Source organism: Marmota marmota, unplaced genomic scaffold (genome assembly GCF_001458135.2).
Source record: "Marmota marmota marmota unplaced genomic scaffold, marMar, whole genome shotgun sequence".
In the NCBI taxonomy this organism is placed as follows: domain Eukaryota; kingdom Metazoa; phylum Chordata; class Mammalia; order Rodentia; family Sciuridae; genus Marmota; species Marmota marmota.
The window spans coordinates 11,306,349-11,314,751 of NW_026000119.1; the positions used below are offsets into that span (position 1 = coordinate 11,306,349).

Sequence of the window (8,403 nt, forward strand, 5' to 3'; positions counted from 1 at the left end):
GTTATAAAGTGTCACTGTGTCTATGAAGCACATAATAACTCCCTACTTCCTCATGGCTGATATGTATTTGTTCACTGAACCATTCACTTCCAATGGGGACTAGACTTACTTTCACTTAATTAAATAGCTCCTGGAAGGCTGTTTCGCTTCTTAAATATAGAGAATCAGCGTGATATATCTGAAAAGAGCCACTTAAACTCTGTCACCCTGACATTTCTTGTCTTGCTAAGGTTGGCAATCTAAGAAAACTCCAGGTTTCTTTAGTAAATATGACTGCCTATTTAAGACCCCTATCATTCCTGAGGTATGCATTAAAACTTCTGCGCTATAATTCAAAAAACTGTCCACATGCAACAGCCTTGACTTTGCCCAAGGGATCTTTAACAATCTATAAACAGTAACACTCATGAAACCTCTCTGATCTGATTTAAACAGACGCATGAAGTTTAAAGTCTATCAATTTAGTATTCAAACTAAATTTTTAAAATAGATATTCTAAAGATTAAAACTTAGATGTATTTTTGGGGGGTGTACTGAAGATTGAACTCAGGGGCACTCAACCACTAAGCCACATCCTCAGCCATATTTTGTATTTTATTTAGATCTTGAAGTACAAATGTGCATACAAACAACAGATTCACCTTTCAGTCATTTCTTAGTTATCTGTCAGCTGTGCAGTACAAAGCAGAAAACAAGAATGTATTTTATCAAAAAATGTTGGTACCTGAACTTACCATTCTCTTGGATCCTGGGTGTACATTATAATGCAGGTGATTCCTAAATCATGTCTCCAGTTTATGATTTCAAAATTTAACCATCTATGTCTCTCTGTGTATTTGTTCAGTATTTTCAGGAATGCATTGTTATGGAATTGAAGCTTGACATGGAATTTTACATGGGAATAAATCCACACATACATATGTAATATTATAAATAAATATAGGTGGAGGCAGCTAGCACAAGGCTGGGGAGACCTGAGCCACGTATCATGCCCTACACTGCCCAGACTCCTGAATAATACAGTCAGGATGGCTGAAGGTGACCCCAAGAAACAAAAGGCCAAGATGTCTGCTTCTTTGTGCAGACTGGCAGAGAAGAACATAAGAAGAAAAATCCAGAAGTCCTTTCAATTTTGCAAGATTTTCCAAGAAGTGCTCTGAGAAATGGAAGACAATGTCTGGGAAAGAGAAATCTAAATTTGATGAAATGGCAAAGGTAGATAAAGTATGCTATGATTGAGAAATGAAGGATTATGGACCAGCTAAAGGAGGCAAGAAAAAAGAGGACCCTAAAGCTCCCAAAAGACCACTGTCTGGATTCTTCCTGTTCTGTTTAGAATTCTGCCCAGTGATCAAGTCCACAAATCCTGGTATCTCCTCTGTTGGAGATGTGGCAAAAAAAAAAAAAGCTGGATAAGTTGTGGAATAACTTAAGTGACAGCAAAAAGCAGCCATACTTCCCTAAGGCTCAAAGCTGAAGGAGAAAAATATGAAAAGGATGTTGCTAACTGTAAGTCCAAAAGAAAGTTTGATGGCACAAAGTGTCCAGCAAAAGTTGCCCAGAAAATGGTAGAAGAGGAAGAAGAAGAGGAAGTGGAAGAAGAGGAGGAGAAGGAGGATGAATTAAAAACTGTTTATCCCCATCTTCTGGTGAATACTTTAGAGTAGGACAACACCACGATTGACACATCTTATTTGAGATGTGTCTGTGTTAGTTTCAGTTATAGAATTTGGTCATGATCCTATTGTAATCTCTCTAAGTGCTCTAGAAATTGTCAGTGGTTTACATGAATTGGCCTGGGTGTCCAGAGCACCCTGACACTATATCAAAGTTGTACATATTTGCAAACATTTTTAAGATCAAAAAGCACTCTCACGTTCTCCTCACTCTGTGCTCTTTGCTGTTGGTGTGACAAGGCATTTGAAGATGTTCTGGCATTTCTTTTTTAATTTGTAAGGTGCTATTAACTATATGGTTATTGGCTAGAAATCCTCAGTTTTCAACTGTACATATCTATAGTCTGTAAAAAAGAACAAACCAACCAAGACAAACTCTTGATGCTCCTTGCTTGGTATTGAGACTGTGGGGGAAGATGCCTTTTGAAGGGGCTATAGCTTAGGGCGTGCACTGTGAGGCTGGACCTGTTGACACTGTGGTAGGCATCCATTTAGCTTTAGGTTGTATTATTTTGGTATATAGTGACACAGCATTCTGCTGCCTTTCTTAGTTGTGGGGAAAAGGGAGTCAGCTGGCATGAGAAGTATTTGAATTTTTTTTAGTACAATTTTAAATTTTGTTTTCAAACAAACTGTAGAACTCTTCATTGTCAGCAAAGCAAAGAGCCACTGCATCAGTGAAAGTTCAAGAACCTTCTGTACTTAAATACAGTTTGCAAAGTTATTTTTTGTATGTTTAGAATGCTGAAATGTTTTTAAAGTTAAATAAATAGTATTACATTAAAAATTATATATATATATGGGTGAAGAAAGGTTGAAAGGGAACCAAATTTTAAGAAGACTCGAATTACTCATGAAAGCAACACTGTCACCCACATGCAAACACTGGTAGAGATTGGTGAACTGAACCAGCCTTTCTTTTCCTTGATTTAAATTAACACAAGTTATAATCAGAGATTTCAATAGCTCTGTCTTAAAAACTGATAAACAGAAAATCAGTGTAACATACAAGATTTAAACAGAAGTATTAACCAACTTGATATAATTAACATGTACAGAATACCAACAATGGCAAAATTAACATTCTTTGCAAGAATATTGATGGGATATTTATCAAAATATGCCATATTCTAGGCTTTAAAATAAATCTCAATAAATATAAAAGGAATTAAGTAATACAAAGTATATTGACCAACCAGAATCTAATTCAGTTAGAAATCAGTAACAAAAAGAATTCTAGAAAGCCCCAAGTATTTGGAAGATAAATAGCATACTTCTAAATAGCAGTAAGTAGAGAATCCTAAAGGGAAATTCAAAATACACTGCATGGATTTAAAATAGCATCTCAAAATTTGTGTGATGTCACTAAAGCAATACTTAGAGCAGTAAATAACTATATGTGAAAAGAAAGGGGCTTCAGCTTCCACCCTAGGAAACTATAAAAAAAAAAGAAAAACTTAAAAGAAAGTAGAAGAAAGGAAGTTAAAAAGCTTAGAACTGAAATTAATTAAGTAGAAAATATAGCAACAGAAGAGAAATCCATGAAGCCAAAAGCTGATTCTTTAAAAGTTCAATAAAATTGAGAAGACTATCCAGATTAATCAGGGAAATAAAAGGAAGACACAAATTAGCAATATCAGGAATGAGAGTGATGACAACACATCAGATTCTGTGGACATTCTATCAAGAGTCTATAAACTACCATAAGGGAATACTGTGAGCAACTTTACGCTAATAAATTAACAACTAAAATGAGATGGATAGATACCTCAAAACACCAAAACTCCCTCAAGAAAAATAGATAGTCTGCATTGTCCATACCTATTAAAGAAATTAAATGCATAATTAGAAACCTTCCCACCAAGAAAACTTTCAGTTCAAATGGTTTCTCTGGCAAATCCATGACACATTTCAGGACGATATTATGTCCTACACAAACTCTTTCATAAAATGGAAAGGGAGAAAATACTTCACCATCTTTCTATGATGACAACATTACTCTGATAAGTTAATCAAAAGGGATAAGGAAGGACATTATATACTGTTAAAAGGAACCATTCACCAACAAGACATAACAATTATCAATATTTATGCACCAAATAATGGTGCTGCGACGTTCATAAAACAAATTCTCCTCAAGTTCAAGAATCAAATAGACCACAACACAATAATTATGGGTGATTTCAACACACCTCTCTCACCATTTGACAGATCCTCCAAACAAAAGTTGAATAAAGAAACTATAGAACTCAATATCACAATCAACAACCTAGACTTAACTGACATATATAGAATATATCAACCATCATCAAGTGGATATACTTTTTTCTCAGCAGCACATGGATCCTTCTCAAAAATAGACCATATATTATGCCATAGGGCAACCCTCAGTAAATATACAGGGGTGGAGATAATACCATGCATTTTATCTGATCATAATGGAATGAAACTGGAAATCAATGATAAAAGAAGGAAGGAAAAATCCTACATCACATGGAAAATGAACAATATGTTACTGAATGATCAATGGGTTACAGAAGACATAAAGGAGGAAATCAAAAAATTCTTAGAGATAAATGAAAATACAGACACAACATATCGGAATCTATGGGACACAATGAAAGCAGTTTTAAGAGGGAAATTCATCGCTTGGAGGTCATTCCTCAAAAAAAGGAAAAACCAACAAATAAATGAGCTCACACTTCATCTCAAAGCCCTAGAAAAGGAAGAGCAAAACAACAGCAAATGTAGCAGAAGGCAAGAAATAATTAAAATCAGAGCGGAAATCAACGAAATTGAAACAAAAGAAACTATTGAAAAAATTAACAAAACTAAAAGTTGGTTCTTTGAAAAAATAAATAAGATCGACAGACCCTTAGCCATGCTAACGAAGAGAAGAAGAGAGAGAACTCAAATTACTAACATACGGGATGAAAAAGGCAATATCACAACAGACGCTACAGAAATACAGAAGACAATTAGAAATTATTTTGAAAACCTATATTCCAATAAAATAGAAGATAGTGAAGACATCGATAAATTCCTTAAGTCATATGATTTGCCCAGACTGAGTCAGGAGGATACTCACAACTTAAACAGACCAATATCAATAGATGAAATAGAAGAAGCAATCAAAAGACTTCCAACCAAATCCAATTACAAGAGAATACTGCTATATCAATAGCTATCATAAATAGCAATGCAAAAATTTAAAGTAAAATTTTAGTGAGTCACATAAAATAACACATAAAAAAGGTAATTCATGATGAACTAGTGATTTATTCTGTGTGAAAGATGAGTTTAACATTTAAAAATCAATCAACATAATTCATCATATTAACAAACTAAAACAGAAAACCAAATGACCTCTACAAGCACAGATAAAGCATTTGAAAAAAATCCAACAACCATTTCTGATTTAAAAATATATAAATATGCAAAAGAAATATATGTGTAATTGCAACAAGTTAAATATGTAGTGACAAATTTCAAGAACTAAACATTGAAAAAAAAAAAACTACGAATGTTGCTGAGGAAATTAAATACTTCCCAAATAAATGGAGATATATATATACCATGATAATGGGTTGAAAACTCAATATTGTTAAGATGTCAAGTCTACCATAATTTATCTATAGGTTTATACAGTGCCAGTTAAAAATCCATGAAGAAATTTAGAAATTGGTTCCAAAATTCATACAGAATAGCTAAGGAATTAGAATAGTGAAGGCAATTTTTTAAAAGAAAAAAAACAGTTCATTTGGTTAAATTAAGCTCACCCAGTTAATCCTTTAAAGTAAGTAATCAGTAACTTACTTACATCTATCAAATCCCCTTTGTTATATAATGGAACAAAACTCAATGAAATATTTCTTCCTGTTTACAGGTGCCACTCATGTTGAAAACAGAAGGGACTGTGTAAAGGTGAGAGTTACTGGAGGTCTTCTTAAAATTCTACCTATTACACTAATTAATCTATATTAACATAAAATAGATCAGTGGTTGCCTGGGGTCAAAGGGGATGGGTAGTAGAAAGGAATTATAAGGAGCCATAAGAAAAGTTGGATGGCTATTTTTCAGAGTCCTGATTGTGTTGATGGTTTTATGGCTATACACGTATGTCAAACGTACCAAACTACACACTTTAAATGTATGCAATTTGTTGTGTTAGATTATATCTCAATAAAACTGTTATTAAAAAAAGGAATTAGCCTGTTTTTGCCAGGCTCATTTCTAATCCTAATAAGTTGGTAAGTAAAACCTAAGGCTTTAATAAAGGATTTCTGAAGAGAAACATAAACCCCAATTTATTGTGGAAACCAAACAATTACTGAAGATTTAGATAGGGATTCAGAAATCTACATCAATTTAGTAACTCATTAGTTGTATAAAAACCCTTAATTAGGAGTGTTACTCTATTTTTAAAGAAAATTTGTTCACTTGAACACAACGAATATTCTATTGCCATAACTTTAAACTCTCTGCCTTCTTCTTTTCTTAAATTTGGGTAAACAGTAGCTGAGCCAAATGTCAAAACTAAGGCAAGAATAGCAATAACAGCATAGCCACAGAGAGAAGGTCCAACTCAAATTATTTGAAGTTAGCATAATACTTGTTTACCAACCAGCAGAAGAAATTTGAGTAGCCTTTCTCTGCATAGGCAGATTTACAACATCCTTGCCAGTCATTTTTTATTGGTAGAAATTTAAGGAAAAAAAACTTCAATTCAATTGCCCCATTTTGTATTAATGCCAGTGCAATTTATAAAATAGATATGACATTAATTTGGGGAATAAGATTACCATTTAAATGGGTGGATTTTGAATAAAGCAGACTGCTCTCCATAACATGTGTTGGCCTAACCCAACCTGCCAAAAGGCCTGAATAAAACAAAAGACTGAGCTCTCCAGGTCATGGGAATTTCTCCAACAGAAAGCCTTGAACTTGAACCAGAGCATCAGCTCTTTCCTGCTTACCAGCCTACCCATTCACCCACGGGTTTTGGACTTGTGAGGCAATCCCTTAAAAAAACCTCTCTGTACATATGCACATGCAAACACACACACACCCTATTGGTTCTGTTTCTCTTGAGAACCCAGACGAATATATTCAACAAGTCCAAGTCTTTCATTTGTCATAAATTTTCTTATGAGTACCAGCAAAGTGATATTAATATGATAAGTAAACTACTATTCTTCAGTAAAAAACAGAAGTTTAATAGCTCTTATTCCTACTGATGAACCCAAGCCAATTCTGTCTTAAGATTGGGAGCCATCTTGTCACAAAGTCATGAAAAATTCATTTCTGATTTATTCCTATTTGGCCTGACCATACTCTGATGATTAAACTTGTTTGGAATTCCTGCTCGTGCTCTGAACTCACCCATGCCTGGCTCTCCTTGATCAGATAACAACCCTCCCCTAAACCTTAGTGGCCCCTCATAAATTCTGGCTCTCCTTGACCTCAGCAGCTCCTTATAAATTCTGATGTTGGAATCTCAATTTACTCCCTACCTTGAAATGTTAAGCCATGTCGATCATTAACCTGCTATCTGCCCTTCTTTTACGCTTGCCAGAATCCTGATAGCTATAAGTTTCCTAAGACACTCGCCTTTGTAAATTTTTGTTATAAAAAGCCCTCTGCCCTTAGATTGGGCTATTCTCTGGCCCAGCTTTTGGGTGAGACAGTCACTGACCAACTCTCTTGTGTACACAGAATAAGCTTGCTTTAATTTGATTTAAAATTGGAGTCGGTGGTCTTTTTCTTGCATCAACACTTACTTCCTAGTGGGTATGGCACCTCCTTGGGTGTGAAGCCTCCTAATAGACTCACTTTCCTCCAGTCTCTGTTTCTCTCACCCCACACAAATGCTACAAAGATCTTTCTAAAACATAAACCTCGTCATGTCACTCCTCTGATTCAAAGTTTTCAGTAGCCAGTTCAGGAAAACACTTGGGGCCCTGAAGCACCACATGGGCTGAGATCACAGAACCACTGGATTGAGATGTGGCTGGGAACTGGTTGCCAGGCATCGTACATGCACAAGACCATCCTGTACTAAACAGTTTGCTATGCATCTTATATTGACTTTGTCAGGATGCCCTAAATGTCCTGTATTCAGCCTTTTTCTATCATTACAAGAAGTTGGCAATGTTCCACCACAGTAATTACTGCTTAAGTCTCTTAGATGGCAGCACTAATATGAAAATTATACCTCCACAAATAAGAACACGGACAATCCCTTATGGTCCCTCTTGTTGGTAAAGATGGTGCCCGGAGCGCTTCTCTTCTGGGAGCTCAGGTCCATGACACACTGAATGGCGAGTGAACCATCACCTCCAATCCATGTGAATGGCGCGAAATTTGAATGGCACACCTCCAATCCCTGAAGTGGCACGAACTCAGCTAATGAAGAAGTAACAGCCCACTGGCCCTGCTGCTCCTCATCCCACATTGAGCTCATAAATATCAACACCCTGTTCATGCTCTCTCTCTCACTCTCCCCCTCTCCTCTCTCTCTCACTTTCTCTCTCTCCCCCTCATCCTCTCTCCCACTCTCCCCGTCTCTTCTCTCTCTCTCTCTCTCTCTCTCTCTCTCTCTCTCTCTCCTCCCTCCTCTCTCTCTCCTCTCTTTATCTCTCCTCCTCTCCCTGTCTCCCCCCACCTCTCTTCCTCTCCCTCTCTCCACCCTCTTCTCTTCTGCGACTTGCTGCTATGGTCCCCATAA

The 8,403-nt window shown here is 36.1% G+C and overlaps 1 pseudogene; it reads left to right on the top strand.

Annotated features, from left to right (window-relative positions):
* Positions 1 to 1,028: 1,028 nt before the first annotated feature.
* On the top strand, positions 1,029 to 1,667 carry LOC107153640 (annotated as a pseudogene).
* Positions 1,668 to 8,403: the final 6,736 nt, after the last annotated feature.